At 44.1% G+C, this 25,421-nt stretch overlaps 1 long non-coding RNA gene across 1 annotated transcript in view; it reads left to right on the top strand.

Annotated features, from left to right (window-relative positions):
- The first annotated feature begins 9,236 nt into the window (after positions 1 to 9,236).
- Positions 9,237 to 25,421, top strand: part of LOC141271316 (uncharacterized) — a 106,509-nt gene continuing 90,324 nt past the window's right edge. The window contains exon 1 of the long non-coding RNA XR_012321891.1: positions 9,237 to 9,492. This is a non-coding gene — a long non-coding RNA (uncharacterized lncRNA). The remainder of the gene's footprint in view (positions 9,493 to 25,421) is intronic.

Genomic DNA, 25,421 nt, shown 5'->3' on the forward strand with positions numbered 1-25,421 from the left:
GACTCCAGATCTGGGGAATAAATCAGAATGTCATCCAAATACACAACCACATTCTTACCAATCAAAGGTCTCAGGATGTCATTAATAAGGTTCTGAAAAAACGCGGGTGCATTGGTAAGACCAAAAGGCATCACCAGATTCTCAAAATGACCTACCCGAGTGTTAAAAGCAGTTTTCCATTCATCACCCTCCTTCATTCGTAACAAATGGTATGCCCCCCGGAGATCAATTTTAGAGAATCACTTGGCCCCCACTAACTGGTTAAACAAGTCAGGAATTAACGGCAATGGGTAGGAATTGCGTACGGTAATCTTATTAATTTCACGAAAGTCCAGACATGGACGTAAACCGCCGTCCTTTTTTTTTAACAAAGAAAAATCCTATGGCCACAGGCGACTTAGAAGGTCTAATGTGACCAGCAGCCAAGCTCGTCTGTATGTACTCCTCCAAGGCCTTTCTTTCAGGGATAGTCAGATTAAATAACCGACTCTTGGGAAGAGTAGCATCTGGAACAAAATCAATGGAGCAATCATAATCCCTATGAGGAGGTAAAGCTTGCGACTCCTCCTCTGAAAAAACCTTCCAAAAATCCTGAATAGGTACAAGTAATTCCCCTTTTTCCACAGCCGCAATGCGACCAATACAACATTTATCATAGCACTTAGGACTCCAAGACTTAATCTCATTAGTAGACCAGTCCAGTAAAAGATTGTGCAGTTTTAACCAAGGCAAACCTAAAACGACGGGAGAGGATAAATTATTTAATACCACCAAATCCAAATTTTCTTGGTGAATGCCATTGATAGTGGGGGGAAATGCAGCAACCTTGTGAGTAATACATTTCAAAGGAGTGTTATCAATTGCAATCACAGAAATAGGTGATGATAAAGGTTTGGATTCCAATTTAAGTTTTTCCAAAAAACCCTTATCAATCACATTAAGTGTTGAACCACAATACACAAATACCTGAAATTCAATCAAATATTCCTGCAATGAGGTACTCCCTGAAAGAAATACTCCCTTAGAGCTCAAACAAGCAATACGGGCATAACTGACCTTTTTTTTTTTCTTTACTTAAGCGAAGCTCACAGTTCTTAATCAAATGGTCAGTTTTACCACAATAAAAACACAATCCATTGGAAAACCTGCGGTCTCTTTCCTGAGAGCAGAGTGACATCGCCCCAACCTCCATCGGTTCTCCGCCGTCCGAGCAGACCCTCTGGGGACTAGGAGCTGCCATTGCAGGAATTTTTTCATCATTAACCCTGGCACGCAGTCTCCTGTCCACACGCTTTACTAATTGCATAGCTTCCTGCAAGGTCTCAGGTGCAGGAAATGCAATCAGCAGATCCTTAACCCTTACACTTAGACCAGCAAGAAAAAAACATTTTAACGCCGAATCATTCCATTTCACTTCTGAGGACCACCTTCTGAAGTGTGTACAATAATTTTCAACATCACCTGACCCCTGATTCAAACGCCTCAGTTCTATCTCAGCAGATGAGACTCGATCAGGATCGTCATACAATAGCCCCTTAGCAGAAAAAAAATCCTCCACTGACCTAAAACACGGATCATTAGATTGGAGAGAAAAGGCCCACCCCTATGGTTCTTTGTGCAAAAGTGACATGATAAACCCAATGCGCTGTGATTCATTCCCAGAGGACCTTGGTCTCAAACGAAAATATAATAAACAAGCATTTTTAAAGGAAAAAAAATCTTGTTGTTTACCATAAAAAATATCAGGGAGTCCTACCTTGGGTTCGACAAAATGCGCTCCAGAACAGCTACTCACGTGTTGCCGGAGCTCGGACACCTCCAGAGACAATCCTTGCAGGTGTTGAGCCAAATCTTGAACAGAAACCATACTGATCCCCGGATTTCTTTTCTTAAAGTTTTAGTTTTCGCTGGACTTACTGTTATGGTCTGCAACATAGGCTAAGGAAAGATGGGGAGAGCTGTCCCTACAGTAAGACTAAGCTGAGCCCCTACGTTGTAGCAGGCTACCTGTTCCTTCTGAATCGACCCGCCTTCGTCCTCGGCTAGTCTGAACGGAGACCTATAGAGAAAGGGAGGGGTCCCTAAAAGAACTAAGGACTGGGACAAAAATGGGACACCTCCTAACAGAAGTTGTTTCAGAGCAAAAGATAAACTGACAAAAGTACTAGAGGTCCCAGAGGACCAAGCAAACTAGAGATAGATAGGCACAAAAGCACCTGGCTAGAGAGACAGTCAAAACAACACTGAAGTCCAGCAAAGCCAGAAGGGCGGAGCTGGAATATATAGGAAGATGGTCACGTGACCGCAAAACACAAGATAGAAACAAAAACAAACAGGAGGGTTCTAACAGTAGCCCCTCTTTTATGAGGATCCTCCGCATCCTCCAGGCCCAGGCCTGTCCGGAAATCTCCTGTGGAAAGCTCTGGCAAGTCTAGGGGCAGAGACATCATCCGCCCTTACCCAGGAGTTATCCTTGGGACCGAAACCTTTCCAAGCGACGAGATACTGCAATCTCCCTCTATGCCCTCTGGAATTCAGGATACGAGAAATTTCATATTCGCCGTCTTCCACCACCGGAGGAACTGTGACAGTGGCATCCCTATCCGATACATCAGCCTTTTTCAACAAGGAAACATGAAACACAGGATTAATCTTCCAGGAGGTGGGAACCTCCAACCTAACGGCAGACTGGTTAACCACCTGAAGCACCTTAAATGGCCCCACAAACTTGGGACCCAATTTTTTAGAGGGAATCCTCAACCGCAGATTCTTTGAGGACAACCAAACCATGTCACCCACAGTAAACAAAACCTCTTTACGTTTCCTGTTAAAATACTTCTTGGACTTTTTGCTAGCCTCTTGAAGGTTACAACGTACATTAGTTCAAACTCTCTCCAAATCACCGGAAAAATTCTCCTCCTCCGGCACCGCCGACCCCAATTTGGAGAACGAACCAAAAGACGGATGTCTCCCAGAACAACAAAAAAAAGGAGAACACCCAGCAGAGGAGGATGTATGGTTGTTAAGAGCAAATTCTGCGAGTGGCAGAAACTCAGACCACCCCTCTTGATTGTCTGCCACTAAACAACGAAAAAACTGTTCAACATCCTGGTTCTTTCTTTCAGTCTGTCCATTAGACTCAGGATGATAACCAGACGAAAATGACAAATGGACTCCCAACCTGTCACAAAAGGCACGCCAAAGGAAAGCCACAAACTGAGGTCCCCTATCAGAAACAATGTCGGTGGCAACACCATGGAGCCTGACAATTTCCTTAACAAACGCCTTAGCGAGTGTCTTAGCGCAGGGTAGCTTAATGAATGGAACCAAATTACACATCTTGCTAAAACGGTAAATGACCACCCAGATGACAGTGAAACCCTCGGACACAGGAAGTCAGTAATAAAATCCATTGCCAGATGCGTCCAAGGCGCACTAGGAACCTCCAGAGGGCAAAGCAACCCCGCAGCAGGGGTATGTGAAGCCTTTGACCTAGCACACACCGTACATTGACTCACCCACTTGATGACTTCCTTCTGCCACCCAGGTCACCAAAAACTGCGACTGATAAGTCTCTTAGTCTCAGAAATTCCTGGATGACATGCCAACCGAGACTCATCATACTCCACAAACAAATCTCTCCTAAAGGTTCTAGGCACAAACAACCTCCCATGAGGAGTGTTAGATGGGGCATCCTCTTGGGCTTTCAGAATCCCATCTTCCAAAACGGAGTCCAATGCTGCTACCACAACTCCTTCCTGTAAAATGCTCTCCTCCTCCTCGGTACCAACCATGGGAGAAAAACAGCAAGATAAAGCATCGGCTTTAACATTCTTAGTACCAGGGATATAGGTAACAGAAAAATTAAACCGAGAAAAAAAAAGTACCCACCTAGCTTGACGGGCATTCAAGCGTTTGGCAGCATCCAGATAGATCAAATTCTTATGATCAGTGAAAACCTGAATAGGAAATTTAGCACCTTCCAAGAAATGACGCCAATGTTCAAACGCGAGTTTAATAGGCAGCAATTCCCGATTACCAACATCGTAATTAAGTTCGGTTTCTGAAAATTTTTTAAAAAAAAAGGCACATGGATGTACTCCATCCTTGTTCTCCTGAGACAACACTGCACCGACCCCCACCGAAGAAGCATCGACCTCGACCAAAAAAGGCTTGGTCTCATCAGGCTGCATAAGGATAGGGGCAGAACTGAACCTCTCCTTGAGATACACAAAAGCTTCAATGGCCTCAGTAGTCCACTGGACCGTATTCGCACCTTTCCTGGTGAGATCAGTCAGCGGCTTAACAATTATAGAAAATTCTTAATGAATTTTCTGTAATTATTGGCGAAACCCAAAAATCTCTGTATCGATTTCAAACCAATAGGCCTAGGCCATTCCTGCACAGCCTGAACCTTCACCGGGTCCATCTCAAAGCCCTCGCTGAAGATAATGTAGCCCAAAAAACTAATTCTCTGCACAGCGACCTCACATTTCTCCAGCTTAGCAAAAAGTGAATTATCACTCAATAACTGCAACACCTCACATACGCTCTGCCAATGGGACTCCAGATCTGGGGAATAAATCAGAATGGCATCCAAATACACAACCACATTCTTACCAATCAAAGGTCTCAGGATGTCATTAATAAGGTTCTGAAAAAACGCGGGTGCATTGGTAAGACCAAAAGGCATCACCAGATTCTCAAAATGACCTACCGGAGTGTTAAAAGCAGTTTTCCATTCATCACCCTCCTTCATTCGTAACAAATTGTATGCCCCCCGGAGATCAATTTTAGAGAATCACTTGGCCCCCACTAACTGGTTAAACAAGTCAGGAATTAACGGCAATGGGTAGGAATTGCGTACGGTAATCTTATTAATTTCACGAAAGTCCAGACATGGACGTAAACCGCCGTCCTTTTTTTTAACAAAGAAAAATCCTATGGCCACAGGCGACTTAGAAGGTCTAATGTGACCAGCAGCCAAGCTCGTCTGTATGTACTCCTCCAAGGCCTTTCTTTCAGGGATAGTCAGATTAAATAAACGACTCTTGGGAAGAGTAGCATCTGGAACAAAATCAATGGAGCAATCATAATCCCTATGAGGAGGTAAAGCTTGCGACTCCTCCTCTGAAAAAAACTTCCAAAAATCCTGAATAGGTACAAGTAATTCCCCTTTTTCCACAGCCGCAATGCGACCAATACAACATTTATCATAGCACTTAGGACTCCAAGACTTAATCTCATTAGTAGACCAGTCCAGTAAAAGATTGTGCAGTTTTAACCAAGGCAAACCTAAAACGACGGGAGAGGATAAATTATTTAATACCACCAAATCCAAATTTTCTTTGTGAATGCCATTGATAGTGGGGGGAAATGCAGCAACCTTGTGAGTAATACATTTCAAAGGAGTGTTATCAATTGCAATCACAGAAATAGGTGATGATAAAGGTTTGGATTCCAATTTAAGTTTTTCCAAAAAACCCTTATCAATCACATTAAGTGTTGAACCACAATACACAAATACCTGAAATTCAATCAAATCTTCCTGCAATGAGGTACTCCCTGAAAGAAATACTCCCTTAGAGCTCAAACAAGCAATACGGGCATAACTGACCTTTTTTTTTTTCTTTACTTAAGCGAAGCTCACAGTTCTTAATCAAATGGTCAGTTTTACCACAATAAAAACACAATCCATTGGAAAACCTGCGGTCTCTTTCCTGAGAGCAGAGTGACATCGCCCCAACCTCCATCGGTTCTCCGCCGTCCGAGCAGACCCTCTGGGGACTAGGAGCTGCCATTGCAGGAATTTTTTCATCATTAACCCTGGCACGCAGTCTCCTGTCCACACGCTTTACTAATTGCATAGCTTCCTGCAAGGTCTCAGGTGCAGGAAATGCAATCAGCAGATCCTTAACCCTTACACTTAGACCAGCAAGAAAAAAACATTTTAACGCCGAATCATTCCATTTCACTTCTGAGGACCACCTTCTGAAGTGTGTACAATAATTTTCAACATCACCTGACCCCTGATTCAAACGCCTCAGTTCTATCTCAGCAGATGAGACTCGATCAGGATCGTCATACAATAGCCCCTTAGCAGAAAAAAAATCCTCCACTGACCTAAAACACGGATCATTAGGTTGGAGAGAAAAGGCCCACCCCTGTAGTTCTTTGTGCAAAAGTGACATGATAAACCCAATGCGCTGTGATTCATTCCCAGAGGACCTTGGTCTCAAACGAAAATATAATAAACAAGCATTTTTAAAGGAAAAAAAATCTTGTTGTTTACCATAAAAAATATCAGGGAGTCCTACCTTGGGTTCGACAAAATGCGCTCCAGAACAGCTACTCACGTGTTGCCGGAGCTCGGACACCTCCAGAGACAATCCTTGCAGGTGTTGAGCCAAATCTTGAACAGAAACCATACTGATCCCCGGATTTCTTTTCTTAAAGTTTTAGTTTTCGCTGGACTTACTGTTATGGTCTGCAACATAGGCTAAGGAAAGATGGGGAGAGCTGTCCCTACAGTAAGACTAAGCTGAGCCCCTACGTTGTAGCAGGCTACCTGTTCCTTCTGAATCGACCCGCCTTCGTCCTCGGCTAGTCTGAACGGAGACCTATAGAGAAAGGGAGGGGTCCCTAAAAGAACTAAGGACTGGGACAAAAATGGGACACCTCCTAACAGAAGTTGTTTCAGAGCAAAAGATAAACTGACAAAAGTACTAGAGGTCCCAGAGGACCAAGCAAACTAGAGATAGATAGGCACAAAAGCACCTGGCTAGAGAGACAGTCAAAACAACACTGAAGTCCAGCAAAGCCAGAAGGGTGGAGCTGGAATATATAGGAAGATGGTCACGTGACCGCAAAACACAAGATAGAAACAAAAACAAACAGGAGGGTTCTAACAATACCAGACTTGTTAAAATAGATATATTTGTGTCTGAACAGTCAGTGACACACTCAAGCTGTTTTTTTTTATGGAAAAAAGGCAAGCAGGTTGATAACACCCAGATTTGAACCGTGGAAGAGGAAAACCACAGTTCTATTTCTCTGGCCTACACCAGAATCTTTTAAACAGATATATTGGTGTCTGAACAGTCAGCGAGACACTCAATTTTTTTTTTTTGGGGGGGGGAATACCAAAAGGTTAATAAGACAGGTATTTGTACAGTCTGACTGAGGAAAAAACAAAACAGTATTTAGATTAAAAAAAGGATTTTTCCTGGCTCCTGAGACCTGGGGATAAATCTAGCAATTTGACCAGCAGGAGCACACAGGACTGTAATGCAGTGTTTGTTAGTATAACCACTGCGTCTCCTATACAGCCTGCCTGCCTGCCTGATACCTGGGATGGATATTAGTCCTGAGAAGGACTGTTTGTTTGATTTTGCAGGCTTTACAGACCCTACACTAACTATTTCGCAGTATAAATCTCTCCCTAGCTCTGCAGCACTGACCCTACACTGTCTGATCCGGAGCGACTGTGTCCAAGATGGCGGCGCCCGGTTTTAAATACTCGAGGTGACGCTGTGCGGCCAGCCAATCACTGTAATGCCCACAACCACATGGCTGCGGCATTACAGTGACTGGCTGGCAATCCCTGCATGTTCATTGGCTCTGTAAAGAGCGCCAAACATGCAGGGCGGAGACCTGAGCTCTCGCCCGAGTACCCCGGAAATGCTCGGTGCTCGCCGAACATCCCGAGTAGTGAGATGCTCGGGCGAGTACCGAGCAGTGTCGAGCATGCTCGCTCAACACTAATGTTAACGCATTGTATTCCACCATAGATGATGATTTAAGGATAAATGCGGTAGATTATCTCACAGAGATTGGGCTTGCAACTAAACAAAATAATTTTCTGTTGAACGGTTTGGTATTTATTTTAAGACATAAGACATTTAAGACATTTTGGATTTTAGAAGTGGCCATTACAAAAAATGGAAAGAAAACATTCTGTACAGTCAGTTTTTTCGCATCAGGAAAAACTGTACTGAAGAGAAAGACTATGAAACCCAGGCTGACATCTTAAAGAAAAGATTTGAGGAAAAGAAATATCCTAAAAAATTGGTTCATGCCACATATGAAAAAAAAATAGGGCAAGAAAGCAGGAGGATTGTTTGAGTAAAAAAGAAGTGGAAGAAAATGAGGTGATTTTTAAAGAAACAAAGGATAGAGAAGTAGGCAGGTGGAAATTTAATTTTATCATGACTTTTAATAGGGGAAAGAAAATGATACGCATGATTCTGAAATATTACTGGTATATTTTAAAACGGGATTCGATTTTGGGGAAATGTCTGCCTGAGGAACCAGGTATAACTTTTAGGAGGGGGAAAAAGATAAAAAGTCCAATAGCCTCAAGTAGGTTAAGCGATAAAAAAAAAATCTGCAAAAAATGGAAAAAGTAAAGATAATGAGATTGGAGTTTTTAGATGCAGTTCCAGGAAATGTCATACTTGTGGAATCCTGAACCATGGTGCGAAACTGATTGCAAGCAAAAGTACAGGTGAATTGATTAGAATAAAACAGAATCTGACTTGCGATAGCGATTATATTGTTTACGTTATTAACTGTAGCTGTGGGCTACAGTACGTGGGGCGCACAACGCAGACTTTACGTGCTCGTATGAACGGGCACAGAAATAGAGCAAAAAATGAGTTTTTAAAACATAGCTTGTGGAGACATTTATTACTTAAACATGATAAGAATTTTAATATAATGGTGACACCTCTAGAACAAATACCTGTGGAAACTATTAATAGAAATTCTCTGCTTAATCGCAAAGAGACATATTGGATTTATCGCCTTCATACATTGCATCCCAATGGCCTCAATGATATAGTGGAAAGAATTTTATATATATATATATATATATATATATATATATATATATATATATATATATCCCTTTAAAAAAAATAAAAAAAAACCTTTAAAAAAAACATTAAAAAAATTTTAAGAAAAAAATATTTATTTATATATAAAAAACTTTTTTCACTTTTTTTGTAAATCAAGTGAATTTTTCGTGGGTAGTAATATTATTGATACATGTCTTTAGTGGTTTTTAGTTTAGTGATTTACTGTATAGGGATGTTTGTTTTCACCATTTAATGAAGCTGATAGTGAGACTGATTAGACAGGTGTGATGATTTCCACACCCTGATTTGAATACCTAATAAGGTGTAATTATCTTTTTCCTATAAAGCAAAGAGTCATATGTATTTTTATTCAGATACCTGAGGAAGGCGATTGTTTCCCCCGAAACGCGTTGTATGCTTGAGCAATAAATTTTATATGTGGACAAGAAGTTTTTAAAATCATTACCACTGGGAGTGCGGCCACTATAGAATTGGATTATTTTCCATTGAACCTTTATGCCTGTGGGAATCTGTGGCAGGATACAACGCAAAATCAATTCGAGGTGAGCAGCAGACCTGGACTAAACCCGAAGCGTGAGGAGGAACCATATGCTTGAACTTTTTGTGGCAAGAGGTGAGTGCATAAAACTTCATCAAGAGGGCACCAGAGAGTTACATTGGTAACTCTCTGAGATTGGCGCTGCATGATTGTTTTTCATACATACCCTACAGGGAATCACCTTACTTCAACCGTTAGCCCATGACACTATCCCTCCTGAAAAACTTTTTGTTTCCCTACCCCAGTTTAGTCTGTCTCTTCTCCAGGAATTCCATGATTCTGTACATTAAGGTCACCCTGAGATTGACAATTCTATCTGACTGGTAACCACAAATTTTTGGTGGTAAACCATTGTTCGGGATTGAAAGAAAAATGTTATGACATTTGATATCTGCTCCCAAGCCCAAACTCCCTAAATCTGTCCTGCTAGACTTCTAGATACCATAGCTACTCCTAAAGGTCCTTGAACCCATCCCTCGATGGACCTCACTACTGACCTGCCATTTTTCGAAATAAGGACTTTTATTTGAATAATGGTGGACAGATTTAGTAAACAGTGTCATTTTGTGCCTTTGTCTGAGTTGCCTAACTCCCAAATCTTAAGTTGTTAATTAATAACATTGTGCGTCTACATGGGATTCCGGAAACTATTATTTTTGAATTAGGGGCTCAGTTTGTTTCCAAATTCTGGAGGACATTCTGTCTTTTTCATCTGTTTACTATCCAGACACCAATGGTCAGACTGAACATGCAAGCCACGCTCGAGCAATATCTTCAATATTATCTATCTATCTATCTATCTATCTATCTATCTATCTATCTATCTATCTATCTATCTATCTATCTATCTATCTATCTATCCCAGTCAGCTCTTCAGTTTGACTGGGTGGAATATCTGCCTTTAGCTGAAATTGCCAAAAATAATCAGTATCCCAAGTCTATTAAGACCACTATTCTTCTGTAATGTTAGGTAACTTCTTTGTTTTTTTTTTTCTTTTTCGGCCTCCGAATTGGATACTTTAGAGCAGGGGTCTCAAACTCAGCTGGGCATATGGGCCGCACACAGAAAAACATTTAATTTGGGGGGCCGCATTATTTGTATGACAAAGTGACATTTTTAGTGATACCATTTTATTTTCTATACACCTTTTGAACTGGTCCTCCTCTTGCAGACATGGTCTCCCCTCCAGGTCCCCCATACTGCAGACATGGTCTCCCATCCAGGTCCCCCGTACTGCAGACATGGTCTCCCATCCAGGTCCCCCATACTGCAGACAAGGTCTCCCATCCAGTTCCCCCATACTGCAGACATGGTCTCCCATCCAGGTCCCCCATACTGCAGACATGGTCTCCCATCCAGGTCCCCCATACTGCAGACATGGTCTCCCATCCAGGTCCCCCATATTGCAGACATGGTCTCCCATCCAGGAGCCCCATACTGCAGACATGGTCTCCCATCCAGTTCCCCCATACTGCAGACATGTTCTCCCATTCAGGTCCCCCATACTGTAGACATGGTCTCCCATTCAGGTCCCCCATACTGTAGACATGGTCTCCCATTCAGGTCCCCCATACTGTAGACATGGTCTCCCATCCAGGTCCCCCATACTGCAGACATGGTCTCCCATCCAGTTCCCCCATACTGCAGACATGGTCTCCCATTCAGGTCCCCCGTACTGTAGACATGGTCTCCCATCCAGGTCCCCCATCCTGCAGACATGGTCTCCCATCCTGCAGACATGGTCCCCCATATTGCAGACATGGTCTCCCATCCAGGTCCCCCATACTGCAGACATGGTCTCCCATCCAGGTCCCCCATACTGCAGACATGGTCTCCCATCCAGTTCCCCCATATTGCAGACATGGTCTCCCATCCAGTTCCCCCATACTGCAGACATGGTCTCCCATTCAGGTCCCCCATACTGTAGACATGGTCTCCCATCCAGTTCCCCCATACTGCAGACATGGTCTCCCATTCAGGTCCCCCATACTGTAGACATGGTCTCCCATTCAGGTCCCCCATACTGTAGACATGGTCTCCCATCCAGGTCCCCCATACTGCAGACATGGTCTCCCATCCTGCAGACATGGTCCTCCATACTGCAGACATGGTCTCCCCTCCAGGTCCCCCATATTGCAGACATGGTCTCCCATCCAGTTCCCCCATATTGCAGACATGGTCTCCCATCCAGGTCCCCCATATTGCAGACATGGTCTCCCATCCAGGTCCCCCATATTGCAGACATGGTCTCCCATCCAGGTCCCCCATATTGCAGACATGGTCTCCCATCCATGTCCCCCATATTGCAGACATGGTCTCCCATCCAGGTTCCCCATAATGCAGACATGGTCTCCCATCCAGGTCCCCCATATTGCAGACATGGTCTCCCATCCAGGTCCCCCATATTGCAGACATGGTCTCCCATCCTGGTCCCCCATATTGCAGACATGGTCTCCCATCCAGGTCCCCCATATTGCAGACATGGTCTCCCATCATCCCGGTTCCCCATAATGCAGACATGGTCTCCCATCCAGGTTCCCCATAATGCAGACATGGTCCCCCATCCAGGTCCCCCATATTGCAGACATGGTCCCCCATCCAGGTCCCCCATATTGCAGACATGGTCCCCCATCCAGGTCCCCCATATTACAAACATGGTCCCCCATACTGTAGACATGGTCCCCCATCCAGGTCCCCCATATTGCAAACATGGTCCCCCATATTGCAGACATGGTCCCCCATATTGCAGACATGGTCCCCCATCTAGGTCCCCCATATTGCAGACATGGTCCCCCATCCAGGTCCCCCATATTGCAGACATGGTCCCCCATCCAGGTCCCCCATATTGCAGACATGGTCCCCCATATTGCAGACATGGTCCCCCATCCAGGTCCCCCATATTGCAGACATGGTCTCCCATCCAGGTTCCCCATAATGCAGACATGGTCCCCCATCCAGGTCCCCCATATTGCAGACATGGTCCCCCCTCCAGGACCCTAATATTGCAGACATGGTCCCCCATCCAGGTCCCCCATATTACAAACATGGTCCCCCATACTGTAGACATGGTCCCCCATCCAGGTCCCCCATATTGCAAACATGGTCCCCCATATTGCAGACATGGTCCCCCATATTGCAGACATGGTCCCCCATCCAGGTCCCCCATATTGCAGACATGGTCCCCCATCCAGGTCCCCCATATTGCAGACATGGTCCCCCATATTGCAGACATGGTCCACCATCCAGGTCCCCCATATTACAGACATGGTCCTCCATCCAAGTCCCCCATATTACAGACATGGTCCCCCATCCAGGTCCCCCATATTACAGACACGGTCCCCCATCCAGGTTCCCCCATACTGCGGTCAGGGTCCCCGTCCCCCCATACTGCGGTCAGTGCCCCCCTGTGCTGTATTTCACATGACAGAGGGAAAAAAAAAAGAAGAGATTCTCACCTGTCCTCCGTTCCCTCGGCGTCCTTTCTGCACCTGTGGCCCGCAGGCACAGACCCCGTAACGATCGCGGCTCTCTCCAGCAGCCGCCGACATCAGCGCTGTAGTCCAGTGTATTGCCGCGCAGAGACCGGCTCTCTGCACAGCAATACCAGTGTCAGCCGCCGGCCTATCAGAGGCCAGCAGCTGACATCTGCGCATGGCAGTGACGTCATACGCCGCTGCGCTGGGACGCAGACGTCAGCTGCTGGCCTCTGATAGGCCGGCGGCTGACACTGGTATTGCTGTGCAGAGAGCCGGTCTCTGCGCGGCTATACACTGGACTACAGCGCTGATGTCGGCGGCGGCTGGAGAGAGCCGCGATCGTTACGGGGTCTGTGCCTGTGGGCTGCAAGAAGCATCCGGAGGGGCCGCATGCGGCCCGCGGGTCGCGTGTTTGAGGCCCCTGCTTTAGAGGCTGGTAAATCTGCACACAAGTTGAAGCTTATTTGGTCCAAAGTGTCAGAAAATCTGAGAAGGGCAAAGGGCAGACAGACTTTTTCTGCCAATAAGGGATGCAAAGATGGGTCAAGCTTAAGGTAATTAGTTCAGTAGCCTTTCATCTGAATCCTGCTCCCCTTCCTTCCAAATACCCAATGTGTTCTATAAATCCCTGCTTACAATATACAACCCCTGGCAAAAATTATGGAATCACCGGGCTCGGAGGATGTTCATTCAGTTGTATAATGTTGCTGAAAAAAAGCAGATCACAGACATGGCAAAAAACTAAAGTCATTTCAAAAGGCAACTTTAGGGCTTTAAGAAACACTAAAAGAAATCAAGATAAAAAATGTGGTACTCAGTAAGGGTAATTTTTTTCAGACCAAGCAGAGGGAAAAATTATGGAATCATGAAAAACTAACATACAAAAGAACACTCTAATACATCACTAGTATTTTGTTGCACCACCTCTGGCTTTAATAACAGCTTGCAGTCTCTGAGGCATGGACTTAATGAGTGACAAACAGTACTCTTCATCAACAGGTCAGCTTTGCAGGTTGGAGCCTTGTCATGGACCATTTTCTTCAACTTTCACCAAAGATTTTCAATTTGGATTGAGATCCGGACTATTTGCAGGCCATGACATTGAACTTATGTGTCTTCTTTCAAGGAATGTTTCACAGTTTTTGCTCTATGGCAGGATGTATTATCATCTTGAAAAATGATGTCATCATCCCCAAACATCCTTTCAATTGATAGGATAATTGAAAAATATCAATGTAAACTTGGGCATTTATTGAAGATGTAATGACAGCCATCTCCCCAGTGCCTTTACCTGACATGCAGCGCCATATCATCAATGACTATGGAAATTTGCATGTTCTCTTCATGCAGTAACCTTTATAAATCTCATTGGAACGGCACCAAACAAAAGTTCCAGCATCATCACCTTGCCCAATGCAGATTCGCGATTCATCACTGAATATGACTTTCATCCAGTCATCCATAGTCCACGATTGCTTTTCCTTAGCTCATTGTAACCTTGTTTTTTTCTGTTTAGGTGTTAATGATGGCTTATGTTTAGCTTTTCTGTATGTAAATCCCATTTCCTTTAGGCGGTTTCTTACAGTTCGGTCACAGACATTGACTCCAGTTTCCTCCCATTCGTTCCTCATTTGTTTTGTTGTGCATTTCCTGTTTTGGATACATATTTGTAGTGTCGGCGTCCCTGCCTCCTGCTAGGCAGGGATGCTGTTCCCCTCACCTCTCCGCTCCGTGCCCGGCGTCCTCCCTCCGCTCTGCTGGCAGCGCGCGCTGCTTCCCGGCCACTGTGCTTAGGGCGCACGAGCGCTCCCCCTCTCTTAAAGGGGCCGCGCGCGCCGTCCTAAGGAGTCCCCGGCCAATGGCCGGAGGACCTCACCATATATAAGGCACCTCCTCCAAAATGGAGATGCCCGAGCAATGTTGTTGCAAAGCCTTCACTCTGCTTCAGCCCTCAGGTCCCGTTACCAGTTACCTGCCAGTCACCTGCCAGATTCCTGCTTGTTACCTGCCAGTCACCTGCCAGATTCCTGCCTGTTACCTGCCAGTCACCTGCCAGATTCCTGCTTGATACCTGCCTGATATCCGCTTACCTGCTTGCAAGCCTGCGGTCCGACGGTCTGCCTTCCGACACCTGTCAGTCTGTCTATGGACCAGCTTGCCCGCTCACCTGGGAGCGCTCACCTGCTACCTGCCTGCTAGCCTACCTGGAGGCTCTGCCGTCACTTGCCGTGACCACCTGCCAGTCCAGAGACTCTTGCCCGCTCACCTGGGAGCGCTCACCTGCTATCTGCCTGCTAGCCTACCTGGAGGCTCTGCCGTCACTTGCCGTGACCACCTGCCTGTCCAGAGACTCTTGCCCGCTCACCTGGGAGCGCTCACCTGCTACCTGCCTGCTAGCCTACCTGGAGGCTCTGCCGTCACTTGCTGTGACCACCTGCCCGTCCAGAGACTCTTGCTCGCTCACCTGGGAGCGTCCACCTGCTACCTGTCTGCTAGTCTACCCAGAGACTGTCCCTGTCACTTGCCGTGACTACCTGCCCTTCTACCCAGAGACTGTCCCTGTCACTTGCCGTGACTACCTGCCCGTCTTCCCTGGGAGCCACCCGCTTCCTTACAAGGACCGCCCCCTTGTATAGTTGCTCAGAGGTTCCGCCTCCCAGACCCGTTACAATATTGCTTTACGTTTCCGGTCTTGATGCTTTGATGTCTTCCTTGGTCTACCAGTATGTTTGCCTTTAACAACCTTCTCATGTTGTTTGTATTTGGTCCTGATTTTAGACACAGCTGACTGTGAACAACTAACATCTTTTGCAACATTGCGTGATGATTTACCTTCTTTTAAGAGTTTGATAATCCTCTCCTTTGTTTCAATTGATATCTCTCGTGTTGGAGCCATGATTCATGTCAGTCCACTTGGTGCAACAGCTCTCCAAGGTGTGATCACTCCTTTTTAGATGCAGACTAACGAGCAGATCGAATTTAATGCAGGTGTTAGTTTTGGAAATGATATTTTTTTCCTCAGAATTGAGTGATTCCCTAATTTTTTCCCTCTGCTTGGTCTGAAAAAAATTACCCTTCCTGAGTACCACATTTTTTATCTTGATTTCTTTTAGTGTTTCTTAATGCCCTAAAGTTGCCATTTGAAGTGACTTCAGTTTTGTGCCATGTCTGTGATCTGCTTTTTTTCAACAACAATAAACAACTGAATGAACATCCTCCGAGCCCGGTGATTCCATACTTTTTGCCAGGGGTTGTACTATTCGTCAGGGCACATTGTGTAATTCTCTTTCTCCTGTGTTGGTTAAAGGCAGTTTGGAGTATGAAGCGCAAAAGATCCATGATTTTCGAGTGGTGAGAAAATCCTTACAATATCTGGTACACTGGAAAAGTGCCAGCAATGGCCGGATGTGCTTAGTTGCAGAGTGGAACACTACAGCTCCGTCAACTGTATAGTTGCCGCAGTGGGGTACTGCAGATCCACCCCTATTTCTTTGATTAGGTGCAGATGTGCAGTAACTGGGTAAGGCCACTAGGCAGTTGATGCAGCTCTGCTGGGAAGCTCCACAACTAAGCACATATGGCTATCGGGAATAGCTGTTCGGTAGAGGGTGCAAGGTGTTGCACCCCCACCGAACAGGTATTGATGACGTATCCTAAGAATAGGCCATCAATATTAAAGAACCGAACAACCTGTTGATTTCGCCCGCACACAGTCTGTGCGGGCGCTATCGCTGCTGGGTGTCAGCTGATTGTCACAGATGACACCCGGGGCTATGTGCTGGGAGCGGTCCCGCACCGCTCCTGGCACATTAACTCCCACAATGCTGCAATCGAAGTCGAACACAGCATTGCGGGGGCAAGGGGAGGTGATCGCAATACTTACCTCTCCTGCCGGCGTCCAACGCTATCTCCGCGGCTTCCCAGATGTTGCCATGACAACCCGATGTCGTCATGACAACATCCAGGTCACCAGACAGCAGGAAGATACTTTGGTCATGTGCAGTGCATGACCAAATTATCTTCTGCATCTGAAGCGCTGACAGCCTGTATAGCACAGGGATGGTGCTCCAGCCCTGTGCTATACAGGCGATCAGAGTAAAAAACGTGAAAGTCCCAGAGTGGGACAAGTATTAAAGTAAAAATAGTGCTACAAAATGAAAAAAAAAGAAATTGTAAAAATCTAAAAAAAAAAAAAAAAAATCCATCAAAAATAAAAATATAATGTACCCATCAATAAATATTATTATGAAAAAAAAACAATGAAAGTACACATATTTGGTATCACCATGTCCAGAACGACCTGATCTATGAAACTGTTTTACTAGTTAACCCCTTTAGTGAACACGGTAAAAAAAGAAATAAAAAATGAAGCACAAAAACAATGCTTTATCATCATACCGTCAAACAAAAAACACGCTATCAAAAAGACGAATATAAATAAAAATGATACTGCTGAAAACGTCAGCCGAGAAATAAAAAGTTATAGCTCTCAGAATAAAGCGATGCAAAAAAAAATTTTTTTTATATAAAATAGCTTTTATTGTGTAAGAGCGCCAAAACATAGACAAACAATATAAATGTGGTACTGACCCAAAGAATAAAGCTACCTTATCAATTTTACCACATGCGGAACAGCATAAATTGAAAAAAAAAAAAAAACAATTCCTGAATTGTTGTTTTTTGTTTATTCTGCCTCCCAAAAATCGAAATAGAAAGCGATCAAAAATGTCACGTGCCTGAAAATGGTACCAATAAAAACGTCAACTCATCCCGCAAAAAATAAGCCCTCACATGGATCTGTTGGCCAAAAAATGGAAAAATTATAGCTCTCAAAATATGGCGATGCAAAAACTAAATTTTGCAAAAAACTGCGTCTTTTAGTGTGTGACAGCTGTCAATCATAAAAACCCGATATGATTCTGGTATTGCTGTAATCGCACCGACCTGAAGAATAAAGTCGTCTAATCACTTATACCGCACGAGGAACGGCGTAAAAAATAAACTTTAGGGTTAGGGTTGGGCTAGGGTTAGGGTTGGGCTAGGGTTAGGGTTGTGCTAGAGTTAGAGTTGTGCTAGGGTTAGGGTTGGGTTGGGCTAGGGTTAGGGTTGGACTAGGTTTAGGGTTGGACTAGGGTTAGGGTTAGCATTGGGCTAGGGTTAGGGTTGGGGTTGGGCTAGGGTTGGGCTTGGAGTTAGGGTTGGGCAAAAGTAAAAAAAAAGATGACGATATGGCAACTAGTGTTGAGCGCAAGTGCTCGCTTCTTGAATTTGCATCGGGTGCTCGGGTATGCACTGAGTATCGCGGGTGCTCGAGTCTCTGCTACATATGCTTTGCGGCCAAAAAAAACTCACGGGGATTGCCTGCCATGCACGAGCGATCCCCGCATGTTTTTTTTTTATAAAATCCTTGAGGGGTGTAGTTTCCAAAATGGGGTCACTTGTGGGGGGTTTCCACTCTTTAGGCACATCAGGGGCTCTCCAAATGCGACATGGCGTTCGCTCTCGATTCCAGCCAATTTTGCGTTCAAAAAGTCACACAGTGCTCCTTCCCTTCTGAATTCTGCCGCACGCCCAAACACTGTATTTTCCCCATATATGGGGTATTGGCGTACTCAGGAGAAATTGCACAAAAGTTTTTGGGGTCCATTTTCTCCTCTTACCCATGTGAAAATGAAAAAATGGGGCTAAAACATTATTTTTGTGTAAAAAGTTAGATTTTTTTATTTTCACGGCTCAATGTTATAAACTTCTGTAAAGCACTTGGGGGTTCAAGGTGCTCACCACACATCTAGATAAGTTCCCTGAGGGGTCTAGTTTCCAAAATGGTGTCACATGTGGGGGGTTTCCACTGTTTAGGCACATCAGGGGCTCCCCAAACGCAACATGGTGTCCGCTAATTATTCAAGAAAATTTTACAATCAAAAAGTCAAATGGCGCTCCTTCCCTTCCGAACCCTGCCGTGCGCCCAAACAGTGGTTTTCCCCCACATATGGGGTATCGGCTTACTCAGGAGAATTTGCACAACAAACTGCATGGTGCAATTTCTCCTGTTACCCTTATTAAAATGCAAAAGTGGGGGCTGAAAAACATTTTTGTGGGAAAAATGTGAAAATTTTATTTTTACGGCTCAATGTTATAAGCTTCTGTGAAGCACCTGGGGGTTCAAGGTGCTCACCACACATCTAGATAAGTTCCCTGAGGGGGTCTAGTTTCCAAAATGGTGTCACTTGTTCGGGGTTTCCACTGTTTAGGCACATCAGTGGCTCCCCAAACACAACATGGCGTCCGCTAATTATTCAAGAAATTTTACATTCAAAAAGTCAAATGGCGCTCGTTCCCTTCCGAACCCTGCCGTGCGCCCAAACAGTGGTTTTTCCCCACATATGGGGTATCTGTGTGCTCATGGGAAATTGCACAACAAATTTTGGGGTCCGCTTTTTCCTGTTACCCCTGCGAAAATAAAAATAATTGGGTCTAAAGTAACATTTTTGTGAAAAAGTTAAATGTTAATTTTTTCTTCCACATTCCAAAAATTCCTGTGAAGCATCTGAAGGGTTAATAAAGTTCTTGAATGTGTTTTTGACCACCTTGAGGAGTGCCGTTTTTAGAATGGTGTCACTTTTGGATATTTTCTGTCATAAAGACCACTCAAAGTGACTTCAAATGTGATGTGGACCCTAAAAAAAATGGTTTTGTAAAAATGAGAAATAGCTGGTCAACTTTTAACCCTTATAGCTCCCTAATAAATAAAAAAAAATCCAAAATTGTGCTGATGTAAAGTAGAAATGTGGGAAATGTTATTTATTAACTATTTTGTGTGACATATCTCTCTGATTTAAGGGCATAAAAATTTAAATTTTGAAAAGTGAAAAATTTTCACAATTTTTGCCAAATTTCCATTTTTTTCACAAATAAACACAAGTGATATAGAAGAAATGCTATCACAATCATAAAGTACAATATGTCACGAAAAAACATTCTCAGAATCATGGGGATCCGTTGAAGCGCTCCAGAATAATTACCTCATAAAGTGACAGTGGTCAGAATAGTAAAAATTGGCCTGGTCATTAACGTGCAAACCACCTTGGGGGGTAAAGGGGTTAAGTCAAATGGAACCGAAATGGAAAGGAAAAAAAAGTTTATAAGGCTAAAAATATATATTAACAGTTGAATTTTCATTTAAAAATATAGAAAATTGCAAAATAAAAAAATATATATTTGATGACACTATTTCTGTAATGCACAATAAAAATGCCAGAATTGCCATTTTTTTCGGTTGCACTTTTTTTTGTCACCACTCAGAAAAACTAAACATGTATCACTGTTGGAGAATCATGCTGCCAGGTCATTTTTACAGCACAATGAACAACATAAAAACAAAACTCAAGAAACAATGGTGGAATTCCATATACTTTTTTTACCATTTCTTTCCACTTTGCATTGCATAGAAAAATAAATGATGTAATTAAAAACTACAACTCGGTGCATAAATCACAAGCCTTGTTACGCTTACATCTATGGAAGAATAAAAAAGGTTATTCCAAAAAAAAATACAACAATATTCACTGTAGTCGGTAGAGGTTAAAAAAGTAATAGATACAGGAAATGCACAAAAAATTTACAAATATGTGCCAGCAATTCCTCCTTTAATCTTCTTCTCTTTGATCCTAGTTTGTTTCATATTAAAAATATAACTGAGAATATGAATAAATCTTTTCTGTGTGTCTCAGGATCTTAGCTATGTCCCCCCCTCTCCTTCTCACTGACCTACAGCATGTGTGGCTGCAAGACTGTTGTTAAATCCCTACCTGGACATGCTGCAGTTTACTTCTGTCATTGAGCGCCACTATATTCACTCAGTGGCTGATGCTGGTGATGGAGGAGATGCTGTGGCCAATACTACTAGATGGGGCAGGCACTGTCCATATAGGGATACTGGTGTGGCTGAGACTTGTTGTGCCACCCAGACAGACAGAATGGGTGTGTGTGCTGTCCAGCAGTTCAGGAGAAATAATCAGATCCCTCTTGTAGCTAATGGTGCACTACCAGACCCTACTTAAAATTGCCAGGTATTGTATTTAGTTTACTTCCTGTATTCTGGTGCCATTGTTCTGTTTTCATTCTGTCCTTGGCTCCATCCCTTCTGTTACTGACCCACTTAATTTTATTATCTGGGCTCAGGTTCACCCCCCCCCCCCAGCAAGCAGCTACTCCATGGACACAACCCAAGAGCACCCCATTGTAAGTCCATATTCCTGTGAAGACTGGGATTACTTTGGCACCTGCTAGAAAAACCTAAAGAGATGAACTGGGATATAAGTTGGTATGCATTCAGCGTGTAGGCGCATGTTCACACTGGCCACTAAGCAGACAAAACCTAAGGTAAAAACAAAGTGAGCTAATACCCTGCAGTAAATAAATAAATTAACATAACTTTGATCATAAAATGCAAAAGCCATCCCACCACGCCATGGTGACCTTAATCAGGACAATCTTAACCTTTAATACTAAAACCTTACTATTTGTCAAGTGACACGCATGTGGATAAGGGCTGAGAAGGACTGAACCCGGCTAGTAGACACACAGACATGGGGAACCACATGAATATAGTGTCCAGCTAAAAGAAAAGACAGGTCACACCTTTATATGCACTGAGTGCAAGCAAACTGAAAAAAAAACGAAATAGATGAACTCGGATATAAGTAGCAAGTGCCAAGTCTTCCCTCGGTAGCCTTTTTTGAGCGGACAGCCTCAGATTTTACAACTACTGTCTGCAGCAGAAGCCTCCCCGCTGTGCCTTACTTGCAGTAGAACAAAACATTCACTAAGCTCCAACCCATGTTTAACAGCGGTGATGCTTCAGTCTGCCACCAGAAGATGAAACTAATCAGCAGAAGATTAAAGGGAATCTGTCAGCAGGGTTTCACTCTCTATTTATTTATTAATTATTTATTTTATTTTACTCACAGCGCTTTACAGACATCATCATCACAGTCCCCATTGGGGCTCACAATATAGATTCCCTATCAGTATGTCTTTGGAGTGTGGGAGGAAACCGGAGAACCCGGAAGAAACCCACGCAAAACACAAGGAGAACATCCAAACTCCTTGCAGATGTTATCCTTGGTAATTGGTGGGATTTGAACCCAGGACCCCAGCTCTGATAGTCTGCAGTGCTAACCACTGAGCCACCGTGCTGCCCAGGCTGAGCCACTGTGCTGCCCAATGCACATAAATTTTGAGGTGTGAAATAATCTTGACAGTTTCCCTTTACAGTGTTTTTTTCTTTAGTTTAAAATTTTATTAGCCGAAAATTTTGATCTCTTGGAAAAAAAGAAAATCATCATTACTTACTCTGTGTTGCTACAACTCACTGCCACACACTGTAATGCTGCAGTCAGGTTGATTGAGGCATTACAGTGATTGGCTAGTTGCATAGCGTCATCGGGTCTATATCAGACCCGGTGACCCTATGCTCGTCACAGTCTATCCTTCAGACAGGCAGAGTAGGGAGAGGTGCAGCTCAGCTAGGGAGAGAATTGACGGTTTATTAGTGAGGTATTAGGTATTCACAGCTATATATACATCTGAACTAACAGTCCTTCTAAGGATTAATCCAGCTGCATATATTATTACTGGTGAATCTGGTGATAGCAGAAGTTAGGCAGGCAGAGGTTGTGGACAGTGTATAGAGCAGAATAGGGTCCATTGCACGTTCTGTCTGCTGCTGTTACAGATATCCATAGCCCTACATATCAGGGCTAATTTTTTTTTGCTCACAATTAGTGATGAGCGAGCACCGTAATATTCATAATCGCTATACTCGTAACAAGTACTTTGTAATAATTACGTGTTCTTTCCAAATAGCGAGTACAATGTAAGTCAATGGGAAATGCGAGTAATTTTGTGCTGGACCCTACAAAAGGGTCTGGGGGCCTGAGGAAAAGGCTGAAATGGATGGGAAAGTGAAACAGAATGGGAAGAGCCTGGAGAATGTGCCTGCATGCATTTCTGACTCACATATCGTTTCTGGGAATAAGTTTGTCACAGTATTACACCACTTTTACAGACACAAAAGAACAACTACCAAACCTAACCTAAATTGCATTTAACAGGCCAAAAAGGTTAAGAAACAGTTTCTCCTGCATAATCACTTGTATATAAGGCTAAATAAACCAGAGAAACCAAAAAAATACCCCTTTTAGCCTTTGTTCACACATACTGTTGTGGCTTTTTTACAATCGCCTTTTACAGTTGGGAGGGCCCTGACTTATACATTTTGTAGGTCCCTCTGTCATACATCATTTTTAGTTCGCTATCCCCCAGCACTTTACAAGCACAGCTAGAACGCACCAGTAGGTATGTTGATCTTTGATCTGAGAGGCCTCAGGTGGCTCTGTACCATGCTTTTTGGTGGGACAGCTGTTACTTAGACAATTGGCGGTCCATCCATCATTGACACTCAGATAGTGGAATACATATTCCATAGCAGTTTACAATGTGCCCATTGTATCGTTGAGCAGAGGGCCTGCAGTAGGCAGGAAAGTTGAGTTTTATGAGAGAGAAAATTACTCCTGGGGCTGGGGGCTGTGTCATAGGTGCAGGAAGATTCCATGACAAGGACCTTCCTTGACAAACATTATCTACGATAGAGTACTGTAGTAGTTGTGGCCCTCAATTTAAGTTTTCAGAGGGCCATCAGTCGATCATCAACAGTCAGTGTAAATTTCTATTGAATATGTATCCCCAATCTCAGTCACAATGTGTCACAACCTGTGACAAGGGCCTCCAATGACAAATATTAGTTTGGTATGACTACTGTACATTCCAGATTTGTCCACTGCACAATGTGCATAGGGTTTGTGAAAATTAGCCCTATGGGCTGAGTCATGGTTTACGCAGGAAGCCACCATCCCAAGGGCCTCCAATCATAAATAGTAGTTAGGCTGGAGTAGGAATACTGTCCTGGTTTGTCCACTGCACAATGTGCATAGGATTTGTAAAAATTAGCCCTATGGGCTGTGTCATGGTTGACTCACTATTTTGGCTGTGCCTGTGACAGCTAGCTTGGCTTGTGCCATCAACATCTGAAAATCTGTCAACAAAACCAAAAATGCCCAAAAAAACTGTTGTTAAGGGACGTGGACGTGGTGTTGTCAGTGGTGCGCGAGAAGGCACTCAGTCTTTGTCAGGTCAGAAGAAGCTTGATGCATCCACTATGTTCCTGGAAAAAGTTCCCGGTCTGGAACGTAAACGTGTGTAGAAGCCAGAAGAGTGAGAGCAGATTCTGTCTTGGATAGCAGACAAGGCCTCTACGCATTTGTCAATGAGCAATCTTCCACGACCACACAGTTTACTGTGGATACACAGAAGGCTGGCGCTTCCAATCTTGAAGATGGTTCTTCTTCCTCCCGCCATTATCAGTCACAGTAGACATATGACCCCAAGCTTGGCCACTCCGAGGATCTGTTTGGTAAGTATCCTTTGGTTGGCTCTGGCCTATCACCGTGCAGCATTGAAGAGGGACCAGAGGAGGTAGTGTGCGTTGATGCTCAAGTATTTGAGGAACTATGGCCAGAAGAAAGCCACTTGGAGGAACGTCATTTACTGTCTCCAAAGGTGGAGGCTGATGATGATGAGACACAGTTGACATCAGGTCAGCCTACAATGTCAACTGAGAAGGAGGATGAGATAGAAGACGAGGTGGTCGATGATGAGTCCACTGATCTGACCTGGACCGTGGCACGCATAGCCATGACAGCAACACAGAGAAAGATGGATATGTAGCACGAACACAGGCACCAAGGGGTCGAGGTTTGCCCAGAGTGAGAACTGGGTCAACTGTTCCCAAGAGCACCCATGCTGTGCACCAAGTCAAGGCTAGGGGGCGTTCAGCTGCTGTGTGGAATTTTTTTTTCTGAAAGTCCTTCAGAGAAAAACATTGTTGTCTGTAGCATCTTTCATACCAAGTTGAGCAGAGGCCAGGGCAAAGGCAACCTGAGCACCACCAATATGAGAAACCACATGGCAGCCAAGCACTCCAGTAGGTGGGCGGAACACCAGGGTACCAAATCTGCGTCTGCAGGTCAAACTAATAATAATAATAATAATAATAATAATAATACTCTTTATTTATATGGCGCCAACCTATTCCGCAGCGCTTTATAACTCAGAGGTTCATATTCAACAGTCATAAGTAACATAGCTAAAGATAATACAATAATTAAAGCAAAAACAACAACGACCCTGCTCCTAAGAGCTTATGATCTACAATGAGGTGGGGGTGACACAAAGGACAGGGGCTTATTTACAATGATGGTCCAGCCATCTTGAGGGGATGAGGGATAGATAAAGGCTGCATGAGCTCATCACCAGCCAGTATCTGTAGTGCTTTTGAGTTTGGTGGAGACTTATGCCATGTCGCCTGGGCTATGTCCTTTAGAATCTGTTGTTCAAGAAGCAGGCGCTCATACTGATGCGCCCATGGGATGGGAATGACTCGGCGCCCGGGCCTTGTTGTTGGTTTT

Source organism: Phyllobates terribilis, unplaced genomic scaffold (genome assembly GCF_046119375.1).
Source record: "Phyllobates terribilis strain yellow unplaced genomic scaffold, ASM4611937v1 Scaffold_5__5_contigs__length_657084704, whole genome shotgun sequence".
NCBI classification, from domain to species: domain Eukaryota; kingdom Metazoa; phylum Chordata; class Amphibia; order Anura; family Dendrobatidae; genus Phyllobates; species Phyllobates terribilis.